Source organism: Ixodes scapularis, unplaced genomic scaffold (genome assembly GCF_016920785.2).
Source record: "Ixodes scapularis isolate PalLabHiFi unplaced genomic scaffold, ASM1692078v2 PGA_scaffold10__122_contigs__length_95168666, whole genome shotgun sequence".
NCBI lineage: Eukaryota > Metazoa > Arthropoda > Arachnida > Ixodida > Ixodidae > Ixodes > Ixodes scapularis.
This window is the reverse complement of record NW_024609836.1, coordinates 767,657-784,179: the sequence shown is the minus strand read 5'-3', so window position 1 is coordinate 784,179 and position 16,523 is coordinate 767,657. Positions and strand designations below refer to the sequence as shown.

Below are 16,523 nucleotides of genomic sequence, written 5' to 3'. Positions count from 1 at the left end.
TGCGGAGCAACGGCGACAAAATGAAGGTCAGCTATGGCAGCTCGTTAAGCGCGCCGACTGGTGGCAGCTCGAGTAACTGACTCCCTAAAAGCATGTATACAGATAAAAACTGACACCTGCTGGCAGAACACTGTAAGGTCAAAATGCACTTCCTCAGAAACCAGTGCCACTAGTTCCACAGGGAGTGAAATTCTGTCAGACAATGACACTAAGGGTGCACCTCAGACAAGAGTTGTTACCCTGGTATTTTATCCAGAAGGTCACCGAGCAATTAATTCACTGTGTCCATTGTGAGTGCAAGTCCAACTTAGAAAAAGACTAGTGTCATGGGCTGCTACAAGACAAAAACAAAGAGGAAAATTCACAATACCTTCTTGATGAAATCCTAGAATAACAACTCATGTGAGCACACCCTCATTACTAATACATGACAAAGAATTCCGCGATCTGCAGAGCCAATGACACTCGTTTCTGGGGGAGTGTGTTCAGACGTCGCATCAGCCCACTTCACATGGCGCAATTTCGCTTGCAAATTTACACCTGTGACGTCAGGCACTGCAGCTTCCCCCATGCCTATATTTCGCTGCATGAGTGACGTCACAACAGCAAACTCACAAGTAAAATCACACCATGCGAATCAGGTTTACAGTGTTCTGACAGAATGTGTTACTTCCTATCAGGAGATATATTTTTTTTACCAAAGTAAACTATTCAGTTAAAAGACGTGTCCTGCCCAGATCTTCCTTCATTTCGTCTGTGTTTTTTGGCTTAATATCCAGTCTTAAGGCATATCACTGTGAGGTGTTTTAGAGCGCAGCTCTTAGGGGCCCGTTCCCGGCTTAAGCGGCGTCGGCGTAACCAAGGTCACCCCAAGGTCACGTGACCCCTCCCAAGGTCATTTCAAGGTCACGTGACCCCAAGATGACCCCACGTGACCCCCTGAAGGTCAGGTGACTCCCGAGGTCACGTGGTCTCCTCCCCAAGGTCACGTGACCCCCTCCAGGTCACGTGACCCGTCCCAAGGTCATTTCAAGGTCACGTGACCCCGAGATCCCACGTGACCCCCTGAAGGTCACGTGACCCCTCTAGGTCACGTGACCTCCCAAGGTCACGTGACCCCTCCCGAGGTCAAGGTCACGTGACCCCGTGAAGGTCACCTGACCAGGTCACGTGACTCCCGAGGTCACGCGGTCTCCTCCCCAAGGTCACGTGACCCCCTGAGGTAGCGTGGGTGTCACGTGGGGGTCACCTTGGGGGTCACGTGACCTTGAGGTGACCCCCCACGTGACACCCAAGGTCACGTGACACCCAAGGTCATGTGACCCCCAGGTATCGCCTCCCCGAGGTCACGTGACCCCCCCCCCCCCGGAGCATATTAAAGAATGAGGGGAGGAGGAGAAGGAGGAGGGGTCTACCCTCCCCTTAGTACCCTTCCCTCCTCCTCCTCAAGAGCTGCGCTCCAATTCGGCGTTACAGGGATTTGTAAACGGCTTTCACTTTTTTTCTTTGTCGCTCTAGTAGCACTCGGGCAGGGTGGGTAAACAGTCACGTCTCAATAATATGGATACTCTGCTATATAAAAACCGTTTTCGGTGACCAACCGGGTAAATACCTGCATTTTGTCCTGTTATTATGCACAGCTCACATTATGGACGCTTTTGGGTAGGAACGGAGGTGTCCATTTGCATGAGACATCACTGTCAAATTCCCTAGTGTTGAATGACTGCATGCTCTGAAGCCACTTAGCAGGCTTCTCCACTGAACACTAATGCGTAGTGGTGGCATGGCAGATGTTTGTGGCTGCAGAACACACCACAGGCAAATGATATCCAATGTGGACAAATCATGGATATTTGACATTAGAATCAACCAACAAATAGGCCTACATGTTGCTGTCACAGAATTGAACGATTGTTTTTCTTCGCTGGCTTCCGTTTTGAGTAAGATGCACGAGTGCCGAAAACACGAGCTCGGAAAGAAGAAAAAGAAAAAAAGAAGGAAGGCAGAAGCTGCGTAGAGCTAGGCTTCAGTGGTTGGAACAACAAGCAAGGTTTCAGTGGTGTGGGAGGTCGAAACCCGAACAAGGCTTTGTCAAGATGGTTGGTGGGCCCTGAGCAAGCTTCGATGATGTGCATGTGCTTGTGAGCGAGGGCTATAAGCACCCAAGCCACCACAAGTTCTCGACTCCGACTGGTGCTGTAAGGGACTGGGACCACCACCGACATCTTGGGACCATGATTCGACTTTCCTCATACGAAATGTATGGCGTCTTTGATTTGGCTTCTGTTCCCTCTTTGTTACGCTTTCGAAGCTTTTGTGATTTTCTTGCCGCTGTTACGAAGAGCAAAAGGCTTGCAAGATATGTTCTTTTCCTTTATTATTTTCATTTTTTACGACTGTTTGTGCGTCCCCTGTGCACCTTTTCTTTAATTTTGAATTTCATTACTAATAAATAGTGTTTCGAAATGCCAGGTACAAGTCACTCTCAATTCCTACCGCCTCTAAGGAAGTCCATCACCTAGGTGTGGCCCTAGCACCTGGACAGCGGTCCAATTCAGATTACAAGTTGGGTTGTTTATGGCATCTTTTCCAACCGAACCTGTGACAAACTGGCATCCACTACAGGACTTGAACCTGTCACAAGTTAGTCAGAGGTTCGGTTGGAAAAGATCCCATAAAAACAAACTTGTAATTTGAATTGGACCGGTGTCCAGATGCTAGGGCCACACCTAGGCGATGGACTTCCAGAGAGGCGGTAGGAATTGAGAGTGAGTCGAGCCTGGCGTTACAGAACACTATTTAATAGTAATGAAATTCAAAAGTAAAGAAAACGTGCAACGGACGCACACACAGTCGTAAAAAAAAAGAAATAAATAAAGGAATAGAACATATCTTGCAAGCGTTTCACTCTTCATAACCGCGGAAGGAAAAACACAAAAGCTTTCAAAGCGTAACAAAAGGAACAGAAGCCAAATCAGAGATGCCATACATTTGGAGGAGGAGGAGAGTCCGATCATGGCCCCAAGATGTCGGTGGTGGCTTGGGCGCTTACAGCGCCACACAGTGCTCACTCACAAGCACAGGCACATTGTCCAAGACTTGCTCGGGGCCCACCAACAGTCTTGACGAAGCCTTGCTCGAGGTTCGACCACCCAAATCCAAGAAAGCCTTGCTTGCCGTTCCACCGGCCATAGCGCCGATGCCGTGCTTCGCGTTCCACCACAACCACACCGTGCGCGGGTTCCACCTTCTTTCTTCTTGATCCCTTCCTCCGAGCTTGTGCTTTCGGCACTCGCACATTTTGCTCAAAACGGAAACCAGTAAAAAGAGTACAAAAACCACTGAATTCTGTGAGAGTTGTTATGACTGTGAATGTCTAGAGGGCAAAGTTGACATTTGCAACAAAACTTTAAATAATAAGGCATGTGGAGAAGGAGACAAAAAGTTTTGTGTCACTGGAGCCCACAAGATCTTTGTAAACTACTCAAGAAACGGTGCGACATAAAAGCGCGACAAAATACATTCTGACGCACGGCATGTTAAGACATTGAGAAACCACTACAGAGGTGGTTTAGAGATGTCGGGGCAAGCAACATTCCTATATTGGGACCAATCTTCTAAAGGCATGTGAAAAACTCCTTTTACTCTTGAAGTGAAGAATCTTCTAAAAGAAAGTGAAAGATTCCTTCTAACTTGATGTGAAGAACTTCACTGCAAGTGGATAGCTACACTAATTTAAGGGCCACCATGGCATAGAACAAAAGACCATCTTAGGGATGGATAGATAGATGCAAACGGCTGTACCTTTTGTAACGGGCAGTAGTGCCAGTGCATGTAATGGGACTATTGTGGTGGCAGTGCCAGCGTCGAAAGAGAAAGTCAATGGCTCAACAATCAATTGAAGCCAAGTATGAAACCAGAAATAGTTAAATGCCTTGCCTAGGAAATGGGCCTGCGGTGGCGAAAGCATCCCTGGCAAGCGATTCACAGTTCGCATGGAAGCTAACAGAACAAGGCCCAGATATCAGAGCTTTTGAAAACCAACACGGATGGCACCACAAAAATGTATCCTTAGTAATGGGAAAGTTTAGAATGCCAAATAGTATGAGCTGTTGCAGTAAAACCATCATATACGTATGAAACATGAAATCATGAATGACTCGAGATCTCTTTGGCTGGGTCTTTGGTGGCTCGTGGACTGGGAAGCCGAGTTTGTGGATAAGCGTCCCAGCGTGTGCTTACTTGGTGACATGTGCCGCTTAACACTATCCAGTTCCATTCTAGCAGCCAAACACGACATCCAAGCTGCATCCGTTTGACCAAGGCATAATTCAAAGGTAGTCTAGATTGTGTTTACCATTTATAAACGTCCAGGCACGTCTGCAATTTAGCCCATCCAGAGGCTTTCGGAGACGGTCACAAGAGCCAGCAGCTTGCTTGGGCAGCTCACTGTCAGCCACTCTGTCCTTCCATGCACCGTGCCACCTCCATGAGCTCCCACTGAAAAACAAAAGAAACAGAATCGGAAATTATACCTGCAATAAGAACAGCTCAGCAGCAGAGGCTACGTTATGGTGCCTGGACTGCGCCTCCAGCTGGTTCGTTTAGTGTTCTATACCACCCATGTACCAAAAGTGGTCTCTAAGCAACAAAACTAAATGACACCACAAGAGCCGGCATGTCATGCTGTTGGATGTTGCAATCTTGGCAGTTGGTCGTACAACTTCTGCCAAAAAATATATGAGCTAACGCAGCCGTCATTGTCCTCGCAACATTCAAAATCCTGGCTGACAAAGCTTCTATGGACTGTCAAGCTGAGGGATACCCTCTCCCCCCCCCCCCCTTTTCCAGCAGAAACTACATCAACTGCCATGATGTTCACAGCCTGGAAAAGATCCCCTAGAAGTTCATTCAGGAGCAACTAGGGTAGCTATAGAGACAAGCTCTCGCACTATGAAGCCATTCCACAAATCTGCCATAAGCAGCAGCAGTTCATTGAGAGCATAGAAGTTTGCCTTGTAAATATATTTCGAGATGAAGTTGCATCTCTGGATTCTACCAAGACTCTAGTTTCCAGCAAAGATTTACGTTGGCAGGCCGGCCGAGTTGTTGAGTAGGAGGAAGGTGCATGTGCCACACCACACGAGTCTTTTGCTTACATTCAGAGAAAGGAAGGCTGAACTTCCCTGATCGATACTGATTAGGCTGGAAATCTTGAGACTTTTTCAATTGCCGAATTCCTCAACAATAGCAATTTTTCAGCTCATAGACACCCTGCACAGGGTTGAGGTAGGTACTAACGGTCATTAACAACTGCGTGAATTACTGTACACATATGCGGTAACTATACTAAAGCCCAACTTATTCTAGTAACACACAACACCATAAAACTACCAAAAAACACCGATCATGCATCCGTGGCAGAGTAAGCGCTCAACCCCTACTTTTGAAACATAACTCATCTAAGGACATATTAAAGCCTATTCCTCTATTTTAAGCAAGTTAAAAAAAATATATGAAAGAGACACCAAGCGCCCTGTCGCCATGGGCATTTGTCACCACGACTGGCAGACAGAATGGGGATAGAACGAGTAGAACAGCAAAGCAGGAAAGGAATAGGAGGGGTGCAGTCGAAAAGAGCTAGAAAGTGATATACTTGGGGACACCATTTCACTGCATAGCTGAATATAGTGCAACCGTAATATTTTGCTGGGTGGAACGTAACCAATTAAAATATATGTAAAATTGTTCTGTTTAGCTTTGACTTTAGAATGTTAGCATAACATTAGCCAGGATGTCACAAACCTAGAGCATTTCTTTTTTAGCTATTTTGTGTTTTCTTGGTTTAAATTCACCCTAGGTTTTCTAGCTCCCTGCAAAATTAAAATGGCATCTTTATCATGCGCAACTTTGGGCATCATCAGTGTGGTGTATTGTAGGTACACTCTGTGAGCTCGCCCCTTTGTTTGACATGTGAGATTTTTACGAAGTTTGGCAACCGAGAAATCTTAAAACAAACCAAGCAAGTGGTGTGCAACGTGTATGACAAATGGGACAGTGGGAACCGGGACTCCTAGTTGTTTCCGTATGCCGGTTGGCTAGCAAGCTCACTGGTGTTTGTGAGCAGGTGTGGGGACCGAGCTCAGGATCCCTGGGTTCTGCAGCGCAATCCTCGCTACACATATTCTGAGCTGTGGTGTGCCAGCGACCCCCTAGGGCCAGCCATAACTGAATGCGATCTAAATGGAATGCGACTTTGCGTCGTGGAGTGTGCGTGCTTCTATTTCTGTATATTCCTCCCGCGCAATAGTTTTTCAGCACCAGAAGAGTTTACAGACAACTGACCTCAAAACGCGGCAGCACTCATGAAATTCGTTCATGTGGCAATTTGGGTCAGGTGGTCCATGATCACTGACAAGCGCCAAAAAATAGACAGGGTCAAGAAGTTGCCACTGGCGCACTCGCAATTAACATTATTGAAAAAAAATTAAAAACAATCTGTTACATTGCTGTGAAAAATGTCAATCATGATTACAACCAATGTAGACCTCTATCAAGAAATTCAGCTTCTTTTGCTGATAAGGTTATGGATGTGTCACTTGTACAATTCGTGCCTTCACCTCGTGTAGCTTTCTAAACATTTTATCTGGGTATCTGGCCAAAAATTTGGTGTCATTAAATGACGGGAAACAAGGGCAGCAGCTGATGTGTGTGGTCGCTGCAGCAGCGGCCCTTGGAAAAGACAAGTGCAAAACTAAACACTGCAAAAAATTCACAGAATGCACGACGAAAGTTGTGTACGAAATCCCAATGTCATACGGTTCTGTGTACACAGGTCAGACAGGCCTATCTATTAATGATTGCGCCCGCGAACACGAGGTGGCCACACAAGCGACCTCCATCACGACATCTGGCCACACACTGCAGACGCTGCTTTTGCTCCCAGTCGTTTAAGGACACCAAATTTTCGGCCAGATACCCAGATAAAGAATCTAGAGAGCTACACCAGGCGTTTAAAGGGCAACTCCGCTTTATTTCTGATATTTAGAAAACTATGTAGCCCTCTTCAGTATCATATAGGAAGACCCCATGCCAAATATTACGATCTAATTCCGTCTATATATTTAATAAACTGGCCAGCAAACCTTCAAGTGAGCCAAGTCGCCGAAATCTGCAAACTGTAGCGTGCGACGCGAGTCGCAATCGTCAGTGCAGTCAATGCGACGGAGTTGGAGCGGCAAACGTTGGGCCACTACGTCAGAGGCATGTGTACGTCATTCTCACGTTTTGTTTGTTCTTACTTCTCAGAGCGAAATTAAACGATGACGTCATGAGTTTCTCCTCCGGGTGTTGGCTGACCGGGCGTTCACGTGGTCACCGCAACGCGGATGCGCTAATTTGCGCTGCCCTGCGCGCTTATCGGTCTGTTTCTCCGCTCCCTTTCTCTTTCGTCTTCTCCCCTTCCCCCTCTCGCCCGGGCCGTCACCGTCCAAGCCACGCGAAGAGACCTGCGCGCGTCGCGTGTCCTGTCCCTCGCCCCCCTCCCGAACGTCACAAGACCACGTGGCTCGACGTGACGTGCCCATGACTCTGACCACACGAGACCAATGTTGCCTGACGCAACCGAAGTTTCGGTTTCGGTATCAGCTGGTGTTTAAATTAGGATTACAGAAATAATATTTCACATTTCGCGAATCCGAAGACGTAGAGTTGTTTAGTAGTGCTTTGTGAAATGGAATCACATGTAAGCCTAAATTTTTCGGCATTGAGCGGAGTTGCCCTTTAAGATTAAAGCCAAAGGCACCAGGTGTACAAGTGACACATCCATAACCTTATCGGCAAAAGAATGAATTTTATTGATAGAGGGTTGCACCAGTTGTAGTCACGACTGACGTTTTTCACAGCTATATAAGAAGTTTTGTTTTTAATAAATGTTAGTTGCCGGTACACCAGTGTTCACGTCAAATTTTTGTCTAGGTAGTTTCTGGCGCTTATCTACTATCATGAAGTTCGCAGCTTTTCCTGATTCGACACCGCCTATCTTCGTCAGCTGAGAGACAAATTAAATTCTAGGAGATTGACCACAGTGAAATCTACCTTGCAAGTCTGTCTGAGTGCTTCAGTTAAAGTGTTGGCTTACGTTTAAAAACGGGTGAAACCTTCAGAAATAGATCTGAATATGCCTGCACGCTCGGCAATCGCGGTTCAGCTCCCTCAACCGCAATCCTCGTACAAAAACATGCACTGAAGCAGCTGCGTGGTTGACACGCCAAAACCCTAACTGAAACCGAGACCAAAAAAAAAAAAACGAAAACTATTTGGTGCACTAACACAGAGCCATTAGCACTGCCTGCCTCCCCCCTCCCTAGCTTTCTCTTTATTGCTAAAGAAAGTTGTACCCAAAAAAGATGGGTTGCTTTTTTGTTCTAACACGGAAGATTAAATTTAAGGCTTTATAACAAAAACAAGGAAATGCGTAAGCAACCATTCTTTAGGATGTTAATTTGTAATCAAAAAAAGAAGAAAAAAAAACAGACTGTTTTTACATGTTTGCACAGTCAACTAGCTTTGCAAATGGCAGCTGTTTGTAATTCCGTGGTCAGACCAAGGGACCACCCGACCATGTACACCTTTGCTTTATTACCTACCCTATCCCCTAGCTCTCCATGATCATCCCCAATTTAGTGGGCAATTGCTCGGTATATTACAGTTTGTAATGTTGTTATTTGTTTAGGAAAACAAAATGTCAGATAAATACCAGCAGGGCCCTGCGGAAGCGGTGCATGGGCCCTGTTTCGCCTGTCACAAAGCATCCTGTCTTGAATGGCAGCAGAGAAACAGGTGGGGCTGATTAGCCTGCAGGCCTTTGCTGAGTTGATGGCTACTATCCAGACTGGCAGCTGATCGGCAGCTTACAGCCACCTGCAGGTTTTTCTTGATACAGACTTCCTGCAATACCATGAATAAGAATCAGACTCATGTTCTGGAACAAAAAAGAAACCAAAACTTGCTTCACAGATCAACAAAAGAACAAGTGCCAACATTACGCTTCTCTTGTTGTCGACAGTGCAAAGACCATGATGACAGCACCATTAAACACATCCAAACAAGGAAAATGAGCTTCTTCTTGAAGTAATTGTATTGAGAACCAGGCACGCAGCCGGAGGGGGGGGGGGGGGGGAGGAGCCTACCTCACCTTTGCTTTATTACCTGCCCTATCCCCCCCCCCCCCCAAATCGTCCATTTTGCTGGACCCTCCTCTCCCCCTCCCCCTCATACAGCATTTTGTCTTGGGGCAATGCAATGCGCAAGTTTATCCTGAAGCTACTGTTTGCGCATACGCCTAAGAGGCGTTAAAGCTGCTTCACACTGTTGCAACTGACTACGACCGAGCTACAAAACAGGGTTTTAAGCCGCTTACGACTGCCATTACTGCTGGACGGCGTGGTCATAAGCCGTCACGAGAGGCTTAAAGACTGGTTTTGTCGGAGTCAGTCATAGTCGGTTGCAAGTGTGGACCAGCTTTCAGACTAAAATTGTATCCAGCTTTGGGTCTTTATACAAATGCCTTAAGAGACTCCCTTCAACTTTACCAGAGCCTCAGGTATTATATGTTTTAGTAAGTAAGAAGACATCACATTCAAAGTTGCATCTCCTTGATTTGTACGTGTCTCTGCAGTACATGTGAGAGCGCCTGCCAGATGTGCGAGTTTCTTTGCAACCTTTGTACCACTGAACATTCTATACCAGATCAGAGCATTCTAATCAAATCATTCAACCCCTTTGCTTAGCCATGTAAACTACTTGTGCACATACGAGTTCTACAAGTCACGAATGTAGCCGAGGTAAATTAAAACGCCGCTAAGGCAAGCAATAATAATCTTTGTTAGCGACAGTAGTACTCTGGGTGGCTCGCAAGGCTAGACATGTATGCAGGGGACCGTGCGCACGATCGACTGCTAGCCAATCAACCAGAGCAAGATGATTAAAATAGCAAACAGGCAACAAGGAAGAAAACAACAAGAACTATGAGATTAACAGGGCTCGGTCAACACTTTTAAGAAACTCTAGGCCCGCGCACCTCAAACCCAACGCCACGCACCGCAGGCCGGCGCGAGGCACACGCCGTACACGAGCACAACGACGACGCCCAGCTAGGAGCCTGTCCTATCAATCCGCCAAACGCCAGCGCCACACCAACACTCGAACCGCGCCATCCCGCTGGACGCGGCGCAAAAACCAAGTGCGCGCAGGCCGGGAGTTTCAAAATACTGGGCACAACTCAACGCTGTCGCTAGCATGACAAAGGACAAGACGACACGCCAAAGTAAAAACCACCCGAATGCCGCCATCCCCAACACACCCATGGCGTTCGTTCCAACATCCGTATTCAAGCGTTTGACAACACAGAACAGTTCACTGATAGCAACGCGTGCTTTAGAAACGATCTAATCAGCGTCTCTGCAGTGCTCCGTTGTCGCAGAGCATTCACAAGACTCAAGATAGCGGCGGCGCCGCCGCGGGTCAGTGCTAAGACGATTTCACTTTTTTCGACTCAAATCGTAGAAAAAAGTGAAAAATCATCTGCATTACGGTGGCAACGTGAGCTACGTTGTTCGGAAGATGATCTAGCATATCTGAATATTCTTCTAGCATGCATTATGAACATGAAATCGGCAAAACTTACCTAAACTCGGATCGACCGAAGCACTCCGAGAAACAGGCCTTTGTCTCTTCTCCGGCGCGAACAAGGATCCGGAAGCTGCTTGTGGCTTTGGATTAGCACGAAGCCAAGGATGGAATACGACGTAATAGTTTCGGTTTCGACCCCACTCTATCACAGTTCATATTTCTGGGGCCAGTGTCACGGCTGTGGACATTACCGCAGTTATCGTGCTCTGTACGAACTATGAAGTGAATCGAAGGCGAGCAGACATAATTTCCCAGCTTCTTCTCCTGTTATACGTTGCTTTATAACCTTTGTTTGCTGATTGAAATCTACATCAACTTACGTCCATCTCGTCCTTCAAACGTACGGTGTTCATTATCTTAATCCAACTTGATTTCTCATTTGTAAAGAAATGTAATTGCTTAATCATTCACTGGATGTTCGTTATGAGTTTTTATTTTTTGCTAAAAAAATTTACGTGTTTTTTTTTTTTTTGAGGGGGGGGGGGGGGTTTGGTTTGAATTACAGGCCGTGTTTTGCGGCTCGGTAAAACGGGTTGTTTTGAGAAATTCAAGACCACGTACAGCTGACAATACACCAGTGATGTAAATACAGGGGAGGAGGGAGAAGCCTTCAGGGTCGCCCCCCCCCCCCCCCCCCCCCCCTCCCCCTTGGAAAATATCCGTGGCTGCGTCGCTAAATGGGCATAAGAGAAGAGGCACTGCGTTTTTTGCCTCATAAACATACACTCAAATCTAAGGAGGCGTGCATTTTGTGTTTCGCGTGGGATTTGCTGAGCACGACTTTCAGTTTTGAGATGAAGCAGCTCCTCCCATCTCTTTCCACTTTTGCAGAGCGAACGCTCGAGAGGAGCCGACCCCCTCCCCAGCGTTTACTTTTAACCTGTCACCGAGTAAGGCTTTTTTTTTTTTTTTTTTTCGTGGACCTTTTAAATCGCTACAGCTCGCAGTTCATACAGCGGTGTAATCCAGTTGCTAACGTGCTGTGCGTGTCGAAACAGAAGACATGTTTCCCTCCGGAGCGGGATCGGCGGCCGAGTGGGCTAGAGCACACCAGCTCGGAGCACGTGGAGCGAAAGCTCGCGCTACAGAACCCAGGGATCCTGGGTTCAATAGAACGATCCCACCAAGCGTTCCAAGCATGCGTGACGCCGCCATTACTGTAAATCATGGAAGCAGACACCAGCTCACGAGACAGTTCATGCCACCTCGTGCTCTGCTCGCGCAGACCTCCAGCAGAATTGTCGCGCGTGCAGAAAGACTACAGCTCCCACGATGCATGGCGGCAGTGGCGGCGTACTCAAACTAGATGGTGAAATCGGTCTATCCGCACCCCTGCCCGTTTCGATCTGGATGAACATCCTACCAACGCGCTGTCGTGTATCATTACTGCGTGATGCACGTTAAGACCCCGCGCTATCGGTTGTACTGCATTGTCTAAATGTTTAATCTACAGCTGGGAGACTCGTCGGCCATTGAGGTAGACCAAATTCTAGGCTGTATAAACATAAAACAAACCCCAATTTTTCTCTGGAGCCACAGCTACAGGCTGTTTTCAGCGCACGCGATCAGCGCATTCAGTAAGCTAAGAACAAGAGCGCGCCCACGAGGCTTTGTGTTGCCTCTAATTTGCACGTGCTCACCCCAGCTTTGACAAAATTGGATCCCTGCAGTAGTTACGCTAACCTCGTGCGCCGCCGAAACGTACCCTACATGTCCTACACTTCGTTTCACACTCAGTGCGAGCGAGAGCAGTGTGAGGTCGATGTTGACACGTCAAGAGCTCTCCTTCGCTCGCATTTATGATGAAAGAGAGAATAAAGAGTCATAGAACAAAGAAATGATTGCCATATATTTTCTGTTGTGTAATAGATGGCAGGTTAGATCTATGTTTTGACCGCCTAAGCTAAGCCTATTTCGTATTTACAAATTCTGATAAGCATAAGCCCACGTGGAACCTATCCAAACACGGATTAAAACCCGGCTTGATTAATTTTGAGATGAAAATAAAAATGTAAATAAATAATACATTCGCGGTATCCCTTACTTTGTTTCGATTCCTTCTATTGTACGCATCAGTGGCATTAATGCGATCGCTGATCCGTAGATGCGATTTTACGTGGAATAAACTTTTTTGTGTACTTGATCACTAGCGCCACCTGCACATACTTTTGCTTTACGCCACGCGTGGCCAAGGCTTTCGTAACTTTCTGGTGCGGTCTGTCCGGACCGCATTCCAGTGTTGCCAGATTGGGCTATATATAGCCAAATTGGGCTACATTTTTTTCTAGTTGGCGTCAAAATTTCGCGTTTGGCTATGTGGCTATTTTTGGGCTATATCTAAGGGTGCGGCGAACTTTTGACGAACCTCAGGCTCGACGTCGAACTTTGAGGTTCGATTAGTTAATTTTCGAACTTCTAGTCAGTTTCGAAAAAAAATTGTTCCTCTTTTGGCTAGTTGAGGAGAGAGGAAGGAGGATGGCTTCAAACTTCTACAAACGTCGGGGTTTTCACAATGCGCAGAGAAGCAATGCTAGCAGAGTTCAAGCGGTCTCCCTACAGCGTCTTCCACCTGGACGTAGACTGAACTCTCCAAACGCAGCTTTGGTGCCCATTGCGAAAATTCTTAGGCATCGCCAACTTCAAGAAATGAAACACAATCAAAAATAGCGTGAACCGGAACGGGGGACGCTCATATTCTACACAAAGAAAAATAGACGGGTGGGTTATTGGTAAGAACCTTAGATATAAGGGGTACTGGTTTGAAACTCCCAGTTCTGGCACTTCTGCTCCTGCATTCTGTTATTTTACTGTATGGTTATAACTCCCGGGCCTCATAATACAGCTGTTCATGTAAGTTTTCTATTTCTGAAATCCTACAAAGGATGGGTAATTAATTGTTTCAGAAATTTTCATCCTTCTGAAGTATTTTTTTTTATATATCAGGGGACCTAATGCACACAAAAAGTGGCGCACCAGAGGGTTCAAAAAGAGAATTTAACATGTTGTTTTTTGCGCGTATGAAAAATTGTCAATAAAAGGCTTAAAAATCGTTCTTTTTAGTCTTGGCTATTTTGGGCTATATTTATTTTATGGCTTTGGCTATATTTGGGCTATACCTCCCAGCCGTTTGGCGGTTTTTCGGTGGGACCATCTGGCAACACTGCGCGCATTCCACGTGTGTCGGCGGTGTCAGGTGAGTCAAATGGGTCGTTCCCACTTTAAATAAATACTAAAAATCAGTTTCTCATACTGCGAAGTTTTGACGTAGGTGCAGCGAGAGCAGTCTTGCCTCATCTTGAGCTTAGAAATACCAGCCAACATCTAAGCCTTTCTCGAAGTTTCGCGTGTCGCGTTTCATTTGAAAAACTAGAGGCTTAGCACATGTCGGTCTTAGAAAGCATTTTTTGCTTGAAGCTTTTGAGGCAAGTTCGCTTTCGCGAATAAAACGCACCACCAGGCTGCAATTACGAATCTTGTGAAACTGATTTTTGTTGTTCATTTAAAGTTTGGGACGATCAGTTTGACTCAAGCGCCCGGTCATTCTTTTCAGTCTGTAAAGAACGCGGGGTCTGAGCGAACGGAAAATTGAACACGCCTGTTCAACGCCGCGGCAAGGTGTGCAGATTTAGTTGAGCAGCATGTTTTTTACATTATTTTTCTTGAAGCGCCGACTGATTTGCGATTAGTTAATTTGTTCTGGAATAAACACCGGCCTCTGGAATCTGATGAAATGTGTTTTATTGTCTTTTCTAATTTACACATCCAGTGCAACAGTTTCTTGTTTTTGGCGTTTTTTGTGAAATCAGACATGGTGCTGTTTTACGGACCCTGCTTGCGGTTGCAATGAACTGTCGGCACGGGCGTGTCAATAGAGACCGACGATCGCGTCACGCCAACAGCCGCAATATTTTTGAAAAGAAAAGGAGAAAACGGGTCCTGGCCCAAGGTCTAAGCGCAGATACTCGTGAACGTAGCTGTCACTGGGTATGTGATAATAGCGCAAGAGTCAAATTTAAGCGCAACGTAAAAGCACATTTTAAGTTGATGTTATAAGTAAAAGAGGCGGTATCGAGTACTTCAGGGTGCGGTGAAGAGCAAGTTCCAGCCAAAAAATAATGAACGACGGTAATTGCCCGTCGTTCCTTAGCGCGCTGAATCTTGCAAAAATAAACGACACCCGAACAGTGGCGTCACTGGGGTCAGCGGCACCCTCCCCCCTGCTCGTCGCCCGCCTCCATCCCCCTCTCGCCCGCCGCAACTCCCCCCCCCCCTCCCTCCGCTCGTCGCCCCCCCCCCCTCCCCACCGGCCCGTAGCGACACCCCCCGGAGCGCTGCACCCGGGACGGTCCGCCTCGACCCCCCCCCCCCCCTCCCCCCGCTCCCCCCTTTACTGCACCCGAAGCCACTCCCCGGCAGTTCCGTGGAATCCTGGGGCCAGTGAATACAGTGAAGCGCCACGAAATCCTTAAACGTTGGTAGCCGCCTGTCTACCCTGGTCGGCTCGGACCAGGACAATACAAGGAACGCCAATGAAATCACTTCCCTGGCAGTTACGTAGAATCCCGGGGCCAATGATCACGCTGAAGTGCCACTAAGACTTCAATGTTGGCGGCCGCCTGTCTACCCTGGTCGGCTCGGACCAATAAAATACAAGGAACGCCAAGGAAATCACTTCCCTGGCAGTCCCGTAAAATTCTGGGGCCAATGAACACACTGAAGCGCCAATGTTGTCGGCCGCATGTCTACACTGGTCTGCTCGGACCAAGAAAAGACGAGGAACGCCAAGGAAATCCCTTCCCTGGCAGTTCCGTGGCATACCGGCGCCCGGGAAATACGGTGAGACGGCAGGCTGGCAGTTCACCGAATTCCCTGGGCGGTCCCGGTCCAGTCTACTACGGCCAAGGCCCAAACCTGGCCCCAGCTGGCCCAAGCAAGTGCGCTGCTTGGGCGGTTCCGCCGCGCGGGAATCTTTCTCACACTGCGGAGCGAGCCACAGATTTTGAAGAAGACACGCTCTTTTCAAATAACGAAATAACACAGGGCAGAAGCATAGTTAGAATCAAGCATAGCTTAGCAAGCGCACGGTACACGACAAAGTTTGAAACAGCAGCCCACTTCGCAGAAAGAAAAGAAAGTTGCTAACCGGCGTTTACACGAGTCGTGCATGGGCGGTTCTGAACTTACGGGCGTTGGCAAGAGGCAGCGTCTCTCAGCTCTCAGTCACCGATTGTTATTCTTGAACACGGTATTCGTAAGGAAGATATTTAAAATATCCACTAAAACGGCTAAAACGTAAAAAAAAGGAAATTTCCGAAGCCTCTGGAACTTCAACAATCATTCAACTAGAGTGCCTAGAATATACTGGCTAGTGTGACGAGCGCCAGCGCTCCCCTAAGGGAGAGGGTGGCAACTCTTGTTATGAATGCCCACCGAAGGCAGCAGAGGGCGCTGGCTGTCGGGTGGGTGCTGCCGCAGCAGACAACGCGGCTTTCTAGCTTTGGAAGTGTACAAGCGGTTGCTCTTCTGCGTATAGACCTTTGTCCGGAAGTGCTCTTTTTAGCCTCGACCGCAAGGAGCAAAAGCGAACAATAATCTCGAACCCAGACGCTCACGGGGAGGGGGGGCTGCGTCGGCCTGCGCCGCCGCTTCCCGTTGAAGGCTTCTTCGCTGGTGTGCCGACTGCCATTTCGCCGGCATCGGTCCTGTTTACCGCGGTATGTGAGTATAGTGCCCGTAATGTGAGAGCCGTGTGTCCATACGCCACTTTTCCGCTGTTGGTTTCCATCTAGCCGAGCCAGAAAACATCTCGCGACGAGTTGACCGCGCCGCGA

At 47.5% G+C, this 16,523-nt stretch overlaps 1 long non-coding RNA gene across 1 annotated transcript; it reads right to left on the bottom strand.

Moving 5' to 3' along the window:
• Window positions 1-4,466: 4,466 nt before the first annotated feature.
• On the bottom strand, window positions 4,467-10,742 carry LOC120849969. Its single transcript, XR_005718030.1, has 3 exons — window positions 10,688-10,742; window positions 8,759-8,949; window positions 4,467-4,500 (listed from the first exon to the last, which is right to left on the bottom strand). It is a non-coding gene; the product is annotated as an uncharacterized LOC120849969 (long non-coding RNA).
• Between the last annotated feature and the right edge of the window lie 5,781 nt (window positions 10,743-16,523).